The sequence below is a fragment of the Mustelus asterias genome, unplaced genomic scaffold (assembly GCF_964213995.1).
Source record: "Mustelus asterias unplaced genomic scaffold, sMusAst1.hap1.1 HAP1_SCAFFOLD_3328, whole genome shotgun sequence".
NCBI lineage: Eukaryota > Metazoa > Chordata > Chondrichthyes > Carcharhiniformes > Triakidae > Mustelus > Mustelus asterias.
In genome coordinates, this window is record NW_027593273.1 from 20,668 (window position 1) to 35,340 (window position 14,673).

Consider the following 14,673-nt stretch of genomic DNA (forward strand, 5'->3'; position numbering starts at 1 on the left):
TCATCTGCGTCTATATCTATCTGTCTGTCTGTCTGCCTGTCTCTCTCTCTCTCTCTCTCTCTCTCTCTCTCTATCTATCTATCTATCTATCTATCTATCTATCTATCTATCTATCTATCTATCTATCTATCTATCTATCTATCTATCTATCTATCTATCTATCTATCTGTCTATCTATCTACCTTCCTGTCTGTCTGTCTGTCTGTCTGTCTGTCTGTCTGTCTGTCTGTCTGTCTCTCTCTCTCTCTCTCTCTCTCTCTCTCTCTATCTATCTATCTATCTATCTATCTATCTATCTATCTATCTATCTATCTATCTATCTATCTATCTATCTATCTACCTTCCTGTCTGTCTCTCTCTCTGTCTCTCTCTCTGTCTGTCTGTCTGTCAATCTATCTATCTATCTATCTTTCGCTCTCACTTTCTTTATCTCTCTATCTCCCTCTCTCTAGATCTATCTATCAACCTTTCTATCTATCTATCTATCTATCTATCTATCTATCTATCTATCTATCTATCTATCTATCTATCTATCTATCTATATATCTATCTCTTTCTCTATCTATCTGTCTATCTGTCTGTCTGCCTGTCTGCCTGTCTGTCTATCTATCTATATATCTATCCATCTCCCAACTATCTATCTATCTATCTATCTATCTATCTATCTATCTATCTATCTATCTATCTATCTATCTATCTATCTATCTATCTCTTTCTCTTATCTATCTGTCTGTCTGTCTCTCTCTCTGTCTGTCTGTCTGTCTGTCTGTCTGTCTATCTATCTATCTATCTATCTTTCGCTCTCACTTTCTTTATCTCTCTATCTCCCTCTCTCTAGATCTATCTATCAACCTTTCTATCTATCTATCTATCTATCTATCTATCTATCTATCTATCTATCTATCTATCTATCTATCTATCTATCTATCTCTTTCTCTATCTATCTGTCTATCTGTCTGTCTGCCTGTCTGTCTGTCTATCTATCTATATATCTATCCATCTCCCAACTATCTATCTATCTATCTATCTATCTATCTATCTATCTATCTATCTATCTATCTATCTATCTATCTATCTATCTATCTATCTATCTCTTTCTCTATCTATCTGTCTATCTGTCTGTCTGCCTGTCTATCTATCTATATATCTATCCATCTCCCAACTATCTATCTATCTATCTATCTATCTATCTATCTATCTATCTATCTATCTATCTATCTATCTATCTATCTATCTATCTATCTATCTATCTATCTATCTATCTATCTCTCTCTCTCTCTATCTCGCTCTCTCTCTTTCTCTCTTGCTCTCTCTCTCGCTCTCTCTCTCTCTCTCTCTCCCTCTCTCTCTCTGTCTTTCCCTATCTGTCTGCCTGTCTATCCATCTATCTCCCGCTCCATCCATCCGTCCATCCATCCCTCTCCCTCTCCCTATCAATAATCCCACATTCAATCTCCATATACTTGTTGTTAATTGTATGTTAGTCGTACTAAGAAGCACCAGTCAAGGGCATGGTTCCATCGAGTGGGCGAGGGGGGTGGGGGTTTGAGCGATATGAGATTTGAACCCTTGTCTCTGTCAAGGTAACGCCTAACAATTTACTGTCAGAGTTTCGCAAGCATCCAAACCGCTTCATTGAAAACTGTTGATAAGTTGAAAGGGTTTTTGTTCTGTGCACTAATTCCCAGGTTGCCTCCTTATTTACGTTGCTTCATTTTAATGACCAGGTTAACTCGAAGAAGATCCCTTGCAGCACTGAGTGAGGCAGCTGGAGGTGATGGCTCTTTTGTGTGAGAAATGCTTCCTCCCCTCACCCCCCCACTGGATAACTTCAAGGATATACATCCTTTCTTCAGAACTCAAAGCAGAATAGCAACGCCAGTTTAAGTTTATGTCATAGTCTCACAAGCAGGCTTACATTAACACTGCAATGAAATTACTATGAAATTCCCCTTGTCGCCACACTCCAGCGCCTGTTCGGGTACACTGAGGGAGAATTTAGCATGGCCAATCCACCCAACCAGCACTTCTTTGGACACTCAAGGGCAATTTAGCATGGCCAATCCACCCAACCAGCACTTCTTTGGACACTCAAGGGCAATTTAGCATGGCCAATCCACCTAACCTACACATCTTTGGACACCAAGGGGCAATTTAACATGGCCAATCCACCTAACCCGCACATCTTTCGGACTGTGGGAGGAAACCCACGCAGACATGGGGAGAACGTGCAGACTCCACACAGACAGTGACCCGAAGCCGGAATTGAACCCGGGTCCCCTGGCGCTGTGAAGCAGCAGTGCTAACCACTGCGCCACCGTGCTGCCCACACCTCCCTCGTGCTCAGCACCCCCAATGAGATAAAAGCCAACGTTCCATTTGTCTCATAAGATTAGTCGCTGCTGATTGGTGCCACATTTCTCACAATGCATTGTGGGAGTGCGGACAGCTGCATTGACATGAGCAAGTTGGCTTGACGCAGACTAACAATAAAGCCCAACATCAACCCATTTTTGGACCAGCACAGCCCTTAAACAATTCTTGCAATCATTCCCTCACTTGCCAACTATTCCCTTAGTAAAACGCACTTACATAGAAACATAACATAGAAGATAGCAGCAGGAGGAGGCCATTTGGCCCTTCAAGCCTGCTCCGCCATTCATCACCATCATGGCTGATCATCCAACTCAATAGCCTCATCCTGCTTTCTCCCCATAACCTTTGACCCCGTTCGCCCCAAGTGCTATATCCAGCCGCCTCTTGAATACATTCAATGTTTTGGCATCAACGTAAAGAGTGCCTTTGGTACATTGGCCTTTATAAATCGGAGTATCGAGTATAAAAGTTGGAGTGTTATGGTAAGGTTATATAAGGCATTGGTGAGGCCGAATTTGGAGTATTGTGTACAGTTTTGGTCACCTAGTTACAGGAAGGATGTAAATAAGATTGAAAGAGTGCAGAGAAGGTTCACAAGGATGTTGCCGGGACTTGAGAAGCTGAGTTACAGAGAGAGATTGAATAGGTTGGGACTTTATTCCCTGGAGTGTAGAAGATTGAGGGGAGATTTGATAGAGGTGTAGAAGATTTTGATGGGTATAGAGTGAATGTGAGCAGGCTTTTTCCGCTGAGGCTAGGGGAGAAAAAAACCAGAGGGGATGGGTTAAGGGTGAAAGGAGAAAAGTTTAAAGGGAATATTAGTGGGGGCTTCTTCACGCAGAGAGTGGTGGGAGTGTGGAATGAGCTGCCAGATAAAGTTGTAAATGCGGGGTCACTTTTAACATTTAAGAAAAACTTGGACGGGTTGATGGATGAGAGGGGTGTGGAGGGATATGGTCCAAGTGCAGGTCAGTGGGACTGGGCAAAAAATGGTTCGGCACAGACAAGAAGGGCCAAAAGGCCTGTTTCTGAGCTGTAATTTTCTATGGTTCTATGGTTCTAACTACTTCCTGTGGGAATGAATTCCACAGGCTCACCAGGTGAAGAAATATCTCCTCACCTCCGTCCTAAATGGTCCACCCCGAATCCTCAGACTGTGACCCTGGTTCTGGACTCCCCCCACCATCGGGAACATCCTCCCTGCATCTACCCTGTCTAGTCCTGTTAGAATTTTATAAGTCTCTGTGAGATCCCCCCCCTCATTCGTCTGAACTCCAGCGAAAACAATCCTAACCTGGTCAATCTCTCCTCACACATCAGTCCCGCCATCCCCGGGATCAGCCTGGCAAATCTCCTGTGGATGGAGAAAGAACGGCTGCAACAATAATCTAACAACAATAATGGCAAAAGTGGTTTTAAAATGGCGTTTCTGGCTGAGAGTGAAGCATGCTGGGAGTTTTGGTCAACTTACAGGTTAAAACCAGATGCAGGCAGTAAACGTGCTCTGGTCGGGGAGCTCTGATCTGAAGCTTCCCAGATAAGAGAAGCTGTTTACATTAACCTGGACACCGTGGCTTTAATTTATACGACTGCGATGTATGTGACATGTCAAATGAACTAAGCATCATGGCGGCGTTCAAAAGTAATTTCACTGGCTGTTCGAGCCATGTGATCAGTCCCTGGTTGCACAATTGGCTGGATGACAGAGAACCTTCCGGAAGCGAGTGGAGAATTGTGGATGAAAAGACACGTGCAGCCTTTGTTTGGCAGTGATAACTCGAAGAGGCCAACCATCGCAAGAACACCTGTACCCTGAAGGATGCTTCAGAGAAGGAGGAGATAGATTCGACAATCGAGGACATTTCTTGGCCAAGATTTTCCTAAACTTGGTAGCATCTATTTTCGGTTAAATAGTTAAAGTTGATGTTCGGTTAAAGTGCAGTTTAAGAGTTAAAGATCAGTTGAGAGTTGATGTTCAGTCAGAGTTGAAGTTCAGTAAAGAGTGAATGAGTTGCAACTGTTTAGGTTTGAGCTGGTACGAGAAGTGTTAAATAAAGACATAATTGAATAGCTGTCCTTGTTTATCTCAGTAAAGTGGAATGCTTGGAAGGTGTTTAAATTAAAAGCTGTATAACACTTCGCTGCATTCTCCCGAGAGCAAGAAAATCCTTCCTCAGAAAAGGAGACCAAAACTACACACAATTCTTGCTTACAATTCACGCTTCTGACCACTCAGTAAAAGGTTCGAAATATGTAATCAAGAAATTGCAGCAAATAAGATTCACAATTCCCAATCCCAGTTGGAGAGTGCGGAGAATTAATTGTAATTTTGTTTCACTGGTAGAAATCAATAAAAAAGTAATCTGAATAAACTATGTGAGGAGAAATTTATTTTCCGATGTAGGATTCAATAGAATGCTTTTGCCCTCGTTCTTTTGTGGGACGGGGCGTCGCTGGCGTGGCCCAGTTTATCTTTCCCATCCCTAACTGCCTCTTGAGAAGGTGGTGGAAGGAGCCACCATCTTGAAGCGTCAGGATACAGGTACAGCACGGGGTTAGATACAGAGTAAAGCTCCCTCTACACTGTCCCCCATCAAACACTCCCAGGACAGGTACAGCATGGGGTAGATACAAAGTAAAGCTCCCTCTACACTGTCTCCCCATCAAACACTCCCAGGACAGGTACAGCACAGGGTTAGATACAGAGTAAAGCTCCCTCTGCACTGTCCCCCATCAAACACTCCCAGGACAGGTACAGCACGGGGTTAGATACAGTAAAGCTCTCTCTACACTGTCCCCCCATCAAACACTCCCAGGACAGGTACAGCACAGGGTTAGATACAGAGTAAAGCTCCCTCTACACTGTCCCCCATCAAACACTCCCAGGACAGGTACAGCACGGGGTTAGATACAGAGTAAAGCTCCCTCTACACTGTCCCCATCAAACACTCCCAGGACAGGTACAGCACGGGGTGAGATACAGAGTAAAGCTCCCTCTACACTGTCCACCATCAAACACTCCCAGGACAGGTACAGCACGGGGTTAGATACAGAGTAAAGCTCCCTCTACACTGTCCCCCATCAAACACTCCCAGGACAGGTACAGCACGGGGTTAGATACAGAGTAAAGCTCCCTCTACACTGTCCCCCATCAAACACTCCCAGGACAGGTACAGCACGGGGTTAGATACAGAGGAAAGCTCCCTCTACACTGTCCCCATCAAACACTCCCAGGACAGGTACAGCACGGGGTTAGATACAGAGTAAAGCTCCCTCTACACTGTCCCCCATCAAACACTCCCAGGACAGGTACAGCACGGGGTGAGATACAGAGTAAAGCTCCCTCTACACTGTCCCCCATCAAACACTCCCAGGACAGGTACAGCACGGGGTGAGATACAGAGTAAAGCTCCCTCTTCATTGTCCCCCATCAAACACTCCCAGGACAGGTACAGCACGGGGTTAGATACAGAGCAAAGCTCCCTCGACACTGTCCCCATCAAACACTCCCAGGACAGGTACAGCACGGGGTTAGATAAAGAGTAAAGCTCCCTCGACACTGTCCCCATCAAACACTCCCAGGACAGGTACAGCACGGTGTTAGATACAGAGTAAAGCTCCCTCTACACTGTCCCCATCAAACACTCCCAGGACAGGTACAGCACGGTGTTAGATACAGAGTAAAGCTCCCTCTACACTGTCCCCATCAAACACTCCCAGGACAGGTACAGCATGGGGTTAGATACAGAGTAAAGCTCCCTCGACACTGTCCCCATCAAACACTCCCAGGACAGGTACAGCATGGGGTTAGCTACAGAGTAAAGCTCCCTCTACACTGTCCCCCATCAAACACTCCCAGGGACAGGTACAGCATGGGGTTAGATACAGAGTAAAGCTCCCTCGACACTGTCCCCATCAAACACTCCCAGGACAAGTACAGCATGGGGTTAGATACAGAGTAAAGCTCCCTCTATACTGTCCCCCATCAAACACTCCCAGGACAGGTACAGCACGGGGTGAGATACAGAGTAAAGCTCCCTCTACACTGTCCACCATCAAACACTCCCAGGACAGGTACAGCACGGGGTTAGATACAGAGTAAAGCTCCCTCTACACTGTCCCCCATCAAACACTCCCAGGACAGGTACAACACGGGGTTAGATACAGAGTAAAGCTCCCTCTACACTGTCCCCCATCAAACACACCCAGGACAGGTACAGCACGGGGTTAGATACAGAGTAAAGCTCCCTCTACACTGTCCCCCATCAAACACTCCCAGGACAGGTACAGCACGGGGGTTAGATACAGAGTAAAGCTCCCTCTACACTGTCCCCCATCAAACACTCCCAGGACAGGTACAGCACGGGGTTAGATACAGAGTAAAGCTCCCTCTACACTGTCCCCATCAAACACTCCCAGGACAGGTACAGCACGGGGTTAGATACAGAGTAAAGCTCCCTCTACACTGTCCCCCATCAAACACTCCCAGGACAGGTACAGCACGGGGTGAGATACAGAGTAAAGCTCCCTCTACACTGTCCCCCATCAAACACTCCCAGGACAGGTACAGCACGGGGTGAGATACAGAGTAAAGCTCCCTCTTCATTGTCCCCCATCAAACACTCCCAGGACAGGTACAGCACGGGGTTAGATACAGAGCAAAGCTCCCTCGACACTGTCCCCATCAAACACTCCCAGGACAGGTACAGCACGGGGTTAGATAAAGAGTAAAGCTCCCTCGACACTGTCCCCATCAAACACTCCCAGGACAGGTACAGCACGGTGTTAGATACAGAGTAAAGCTCCCTCTACACTGTCCCCATCAAACACTCCCAGGACAGGTACAGCACGGTGTTAGATACAGAGTAAAGCTCCCTCTACACTGTCCCCATCAAACACTCCCAGGACAGGTACAGCATGGGGTTAGATACAGAGTAAAGCTCCCTCGACACTGTCCCCATCAAACACTCCCAGGACAGGTACAGCATGGGGTTAGCTACAGAGTAAAGCTCCCTCTACACTGTCCCCCATCAAACACTCCCAGGGACAGGTACAGCATGGGGTTAGATACAGAGTAAAGCTCCCTCGACACTGTCCCCATCAAACACTCCCAGGACAGGTACAGCATGGGGTTAGATACAGAGTAAAGCTCCCTCGACACTGTCCCCATCAAACACTCCCAGGACAAGTACAGCATGGGGTTAGATACAGAGTAAAGCTCCCTCTATACTGTCCCCCATCAAACACTCCCAGGACAGGTACAGCACGGGGTGAGATACAGAGTAAAGCTCCCTCTACACTGTCCACCATCAAACACTCCCAGGACAGGTACAGCACGGGGTTAGATACAGAGTAAAGCTCTCTCTACACTGTCCCCCCATCAAACACTCCCAGGACAGGTACAGCACAGGGTTAGATACAGAGTAAAGCTCCCTCTACACTGTCCCCCATCAAACACTCCCAGGACAGGTACAGCACGGGGTTAGATACAGAGTAAAGCTCCCTCTACACTGTCCCCATCAAACACTCCCAGGACAGGTACAGCACGGGGTGAGATACAGAGTAAAGCTCCCTCTACACTGTCCACCATCAAACACTCCCAGGACAGGTACAGCACGGGGTTAGATACAGAGTAAAGCTCCCTCTACACTGTCCCCCATCAAACACTCCCAGGACAGGTACAGCACGGGGTTAGATACAGAGTAAAGCTCCCTCTACACTGTCCCCCATCAAACACTCCCAGGACAGGTACAGCACGGGGTTAGATACAGAGGAAAGCTCCCTCTACACTGTCCCCATCAAACACTCCCAGGACAGGTACAGCACGGGGTTAGATACAGACTCCCCATCAAACATTGTCGGTGCACCCACAGTGCTGCCCGGGAGTTCCAGGGTTTTGACTCCTTTGGGATAAAGGGTCCAATTATTATTTGAACTGTGTGGGCAGCGCAGTGAGGGTGCTCGCTGTAAACCTTGGAGGAACTGCTTGTGTTACACACACAGGATGGTCACCGATGACTGTTGGTGTGAGTCAGAGAGGCTTTGGTCTGCAGTGTGCATGAATACCAATCCTGGGTGGGAACAGCGACTTAACGAGTCCACAATTCCTCGAAACATTGCAGAATTCAACTTTATTTAAAGTTAAGTTTATTTATTAGTGTCACAAGAACAAGGGGCAGCACGGTGGCACAATGGTGAGCACCGCTGCCTCACAGCGCCAGGGACCCGGGTTCGACTCCCGGTCTCGGGTCACTGTCTGTGTGGAGTCTACACGTTCTCCCCCCGTGTCTGCGTGGGTTTCCTCCGGGTGCTCCGGTTTCCTCCCACACTACAAAGATGTGCGGGTTAGGTGGATTGGCCGCGCTAAACTAACGGTGGTGTCGGGGGGGGATTCGCAGTGTAAATACGTGGGGTTATGGGAATAGGGCCTGGGTGGGATTGTGGTCGGTGCAGACTTGATGGGCCAAATGGCCTCCTTCTGCACTGTAGGGATTCTATGATTCCATGAAATAGGCTTACATTAACACTGCAATGAAGTTACTATGAAAGTCCCCTATTGCAACACTCCGGTGCCTGTTCGGGTTACACTGAGGGAGAATTTAGCACCCGAACCAGCACATCTTTCATTTCTTGTAGTGACATTGATTTGGTGGTTCTGTGTTGCGGGGGATTGTGAGAACACGAATCACCAACATTACATTGTAACCAAACTGTTCCAAGCTTCGAGCAGGCACGTGTGGAATTGGAAATCATTTCCTGGCCGTCTGGAGAATGGGAACTGCATTATCAATAAAACAGTAAAACACTTCCCACTCCAATCAACATTCACAAGACACATCTCCATGCAGGACACGGTGTGCTCCGTGTGAGACGGAGCTTTCCTCTGTATCTAACCCCGTGCTGTACCTGTCCTGGGAGTGTTTGATGGGGGACAGTGTAGAGGGAGCTTTACTCTGTATCTAACCCCGTGCTGTACCTGTCCTGGGAGTGTTTGATGGGGACAGTGTAGAGGGAGCTTTACTCTGTATCTAACCCCGTGCTGTACCTGTCCTGGGAGTGTTTGATGGGGGACAGTGTAGAGGGAGCTTTACTCTGTATCTAACCCCGTGCTGTATCTGTCCTGGGAATGTTTGATGGGGACAGTGTAGAGGGAGCTTTACTCTGTATCTAACCCCGTGCTGTACCTGTCGTGGGAGTGTTTGATGGGGGACAGTGTAGAGGGAGCTTTACTCTGTATCTAACCCCGTGCTGTACCTGTCCTGGGAGTGTTTGATGGGGGACAATGTAGAGGGAGCTTTATTCTGTATCTAACCCTGTGCTGTACCTGTCCTGGGAGTGTTTGATGGGGGACAGTGTAGAGGGAGCTTTACACTGTATCTAACCCCGTGCTGTACCTGTCCTGGGAGTGTTTGATGGGGACAGTGTAGAGGGAGCATTACTCTGTATCTAACCCCGTGCTGTACCTGTCCTGGGAGTGTTTGATGGGGACAGTGTAGAGGGAGCATTACTCTGTATCTAACCCCGTGCTGTACCTGTCCTGGGAATGTTTGATGGAGACAGTGTAGAGGGAGCTTTACTCTGTATCTAACCCCGTTCTGTACCTGTCCTGGGAGTGTTTGATGGGGGACAGTGTAGAGGGAGCTTAACTCTGTATCTAACCCCGTGCTGTACCTGTCCTGCGAGTGTTTGATGGGGACAGTGTAGAGGGAGCTTTACTCTGTATCTAACCCCGTGCTGTATCTGTCCTGGGAATGTTTGATGGGGACAGTGTAGAGGGAGCTTTACTCTGTATCTTACCCCGTGCTGTACCTGTCCTGGGAGTGTTTGATGGGGGACAGTGTAGAGGGAGCTTTACTCTGTATCTAACCCCGTGCTGTACCTGTCCTGGGAGTGTTTGATGGGGGACAGTGTGGAGGGAGCTTTACTCTGTATCTAACCCCGTGCTGTATCTGTCCTGGGAATGTTTGATGGGGACAGTGTAGAGGGAGCTTTACTCTGTATCTAACCCCGTGCTGTACCTGTCGTGGGAGTGTTTGATGGGGGACAGTGTAGAGGGAGCTTTACTCTGTATCTCACCCCGTGCTGTACCTGTCCTGGGAGTGTTTGATGGGGACAGTGTGGAGGGAGCTTTACTCTGTATCTAATCCCGTGCTGTACCTGTCCTGGGAGTGTTTGATGGGGGACTGTGTAGAGGGAGCTTTACTCTGTATCTAACCCCGTGCTGTACCTGTCCTGGGAGTGTTTGATGTGGCACAGTGTAGAGGGAACTTTACTCTGTATCTAACCCCGTGCTGTACCTGTCCTGGGAGTGTTTGATGGGGGACAGTGTCGAGGGAGCTTTACTCCGTATCTAACCCCGTGCTGTACCTGTCCTGGGAGTGTTTGATGGGGGACAGTGTAGAGGGAGCTTTACACTGTATCAAACCCCGTGCTGTACCTGTCCTGGGAGTGTTTGATGGGGGACAGTGTAGAGGGAGCTTTACTCTGTATCTAACCCCGTGCTGTACCTGTCCTGGGAGTGTTTGATGGGGGACAGTGTAGAAGGAGCTTTACTCTGAATCTAACCCTGTGCTGAGTGTCAGGGGAAGTGCGGTATAGGAGACCGGAATCTCCAGCCAGGCGCTGGGGTGAGCGATTCAGGATTGATATTCCTTTGGGAGCTGAATAACGACTAAGCGCTGAGCAAGACAGTAATGGAAGCAATTTGTGAAATAGAATATTCATGAGGCCCTCATTAAAGCTGCTTTGTTTGATTTCATTAACAAAAATACTCTGGGACAGTAATAGATGCCAGTTAAAGTGAGTGATATGTTCATTTAGAAAGTGCTTTCTCGCCTGAAACAGTTCGGGAAGAATTCTTTACTTCTGGTCCCTCCTGACTCATTTTTTAAACTCTCTCACGGGATGTGGGTGCGTCACTGGGCAAGGCCCAGCGTCTGTCAGCCGTCCCTAATTGCCCCCTTGAACTGAGTGTCTCGCTCGGCCCATCTCAGAGGGGGACAGTTGAGAGGCGACCACGTTTCTGTGGCTCTGGAGTCACAGGTTGGGGGCCGGGGAGAGGTGGGGGGGGGGAGGGGGCTGCAGCCCCAGGACTGGTCATTGGAGACCAGCAGAGTGAAGGCCCAGGCTTCTAGGGCGTTTTCCTGGTCTCTGGGTGTTTTCCGAGTGAAGGCCCAGGCTTCTAGGGCGTTTTCCTGGTCTGGGTGTTTTCCGAGTGAAGGCCCAGGCTTCTAGGGCGTTTTCCTGGTCTCTGGGTGTTTTCCGAGTGAAGGCCCAGGCTTCTAGGGCGTTTTCCTGGTCTGGGTGTTTTCCGAGTGAAGGCCCAGGCTTCTAGGGCGTTTTCCTGGTCTGGGTGTTTTCTGAGTGAAGGCCCAGGCTTCTAGGGCATTTTCCTGGTCTGGGTGTTTTCCGAGTGAAGGCCCAGGCTTCTAGGGCGTTTTCCTGGTCTCTGGGTGTTTTCTGAGTGAAGGCCCAGGCTTCTAGGGCATTTTCCTGGTCTCTGGGTGTTTTCCGAGTGAAGGCCCAGGCTTCTAGGGCATTTTCCTGGTCTCTGGGTGTTTTCCGAGTGAAGGCCCAGGCTTCTAGGGCGTTTTCCTGGTCTCTGTATGTTTTCCGAGTGAAGGCCCAGGCTTCTAGGGCATTTTCCTGGTCTCTGGGTGTTTTCCGAGTGAGGGCCCAGGCTTCTTGGGCATTTTCCTGGTATCTGGGAGCCGGTGTAGTGAAATCCCCAGCCCTGGGAGTACAGCACCGGCTGCAGGTCACACGTGCAGGATCTACCTCACACTAAGTTGATCTTTCTCTACACTCTAGCTGTGACTGTAACACTACATTCTGCACCCTCTCCTTTCCTTCTCTATGAACGGTATGCTTTGTCCAGCGCGCAAGAAACAATACTTTTCACTGTACACTAATACATGTGACAATAATAAATCAAATCAAATCAAAATGGAGGCCAGGCCAACTAAGGACGGCACATTTCCTTCCCTATTAGTCAATCCCAGATTGGTTTTTCTTTTTATGACAATCGATGATAGTTGTCACGGTTTTCCCATGACTGAAACTGGATTTATAATTCCAAAATTTATTATTCGAATTGAAATTTCACCAGCTGCCATGCTGGGATTCGAACCCGTGTCCCTCCCCCTCAGAGGATTAGCCTGGGTGCCTCTGGATTACGGGTCCACCCCGCCAATGCCTCTCTGGAAAGGTTGGGCTTCACATGAAACAGGGTGGTAGAGTGGCACAGTGGGTTAACGCCGCTGCCTCACAGCACCGGGACCCGGGTTCGATTCCGGCCTCGGGTCACTGTCTGTGTGGACTCTGCACGTTCTCCCCGTGTCTGCGTGGGTTTCCTCCAGTTTCTCCCACATTCCAAAGCTGTGTAGGTTAGGGGATTGGCCATGCTAAATTGCCCCTTAGTGTCCAAAGATGCGCAGGTTAGGGTGGATGGCCATGCTAAATTGCCCCTTAGTGTCCAAAGATGCGTAGGTTAGGTGGATTGGCTATGCTAAATTGCCCTTAATTTTCAAAAATGTGTAAGTTAGTGGATTGGCCATGCTAAATTGTCCCTTAGTGTCTCAAGGTCATAGAATCATAGAATCCCTACAGTACAGAAGGAGGCCATTCGGCCCATCAAGTCTGCATGTGCAGGTTGGGTGGATTGGCCATGCTAAATTCTCCCTCAGTGTACTCGAACAGGTGCTGGAGTGTGGCGACGAGGGGATTTTCACCAGCTTCATTGTGGTGTTAATGTAAACCTCACTTGTGACACTAATAAAAATAATAAATAATAAATGGTCACTTCAGGGACTTAAATGGGGCAAGGATGGCTCCAGAAAAAGAGAGAGAGAGACAGAGACAGGGAGAGAAAGAGAGAGAGGGAGAGAGAGATAGAGAGACAGAGAGAGAGAGACAGAGAGAGAGACAGGAGAGAGAGAGAGACAGAGAGAGAGAGAGAGACAGGGAGAGAAAGAGAGAGAGGAGAGAGATAGAGAGACAGAGAGAGAGAGACAGAGAGAGAGACAGGGAAGAGAGAGAGACAGAGAGAGAGAGAGAGACAGGGAGAGAAAGAGAGAGAGGGAGGAGAAATAGAAGGGGAGAAACAGGAGAGAGAAGAGGGAGAGAGAGAGACGGGAGAGGAGAGAGAGAGAACTGAGACAGACACAGAGAGAGACAAAGAGAGACAGAGAGAGAGAGAGAGAGACAGAGAGAGAGACAGGGAGAGAGAGAGACAGAGAGAGAGAGACAGAGAGAGAGAGAGACAGGGAGAGAAAGAGGGAGAGAGAGAGATAGACGGGGAGAGGGAGAGAGAGAGAAACTGAGACAGACACAGAGAGAGACAAAGAGAGACAGAGAGAGAGAGAGAGAGAGAGAGATAGAGAGACAGAGAGAGAGACAGAGAGAGAGACAGGGAGAGAGAGAGACAGAGAGAGAGCGAGACAGAGAGAGAGAGAGACAGGGAGAGAAAGAGGCAGAGAGAGAAAGAGATAGAGAGGGGGAGGAGAGGGAGAGAGAGAGGAACCAATTGAAACAGGGTGTCTCAGACAGGTGGACATGGTCTGAATGCTGTAACTATACTGTGCACAGCAAGCTCCCACAGAGGGCAATGCTGTCTCTCTCTCTCTCTCTCTCTCATTTCACCCCCCTTATTCATTAGTCACAAGTTGGCTTACATTAACACCGCAATGAAGTTACTGTGAAAATCGTCACCACACTCCGGCGCCTGTTTGGGTTACACTGAGGGAGAATTTCCCATGGCCAATCCACCTAACCCAGCACGTCTTTCAGGCTGTGGGAGGAAACCGGAGCACCCGGACGAAACCCACGCAGACATGGGGAGAACGTGCAGACTCCACACAGACAGTGACCCAAGGCCGGGAATCGAACCCGGGTCCCTGACACTGTGAGGCAGCAGTGCCAACCCACCATGCCGCCCCCATGACTCCTGGTAATAGGGTCGTGAGTTGAACACGTGCAGATTCGAGGCCTGGTCTCAAACCTGATCCTGCCCCAAGGACAAGGACACACGATCAGACGGTCCAGATGTATATTGAGGGGTGAGTGTTACCCCGGGGAACTCTCCTCTCTTCTTCCAATTGTGGCCGTATGCATGTATGAACTTTCACACTCGCCTGAGCGGGGGTGAGGCTGGAGGGGGAGGGCGAGAGGGGTAGTGGGGGGGGGAGGGAGGGGGCGGAGACAGGGTCTTGATTTGACATCTCATTCGAAAGGGATATCGCAAAGGGCCTTCAATAAACAAAGACCAGTACAGCACAGGAACAGGCCCTTCGGCCCTCC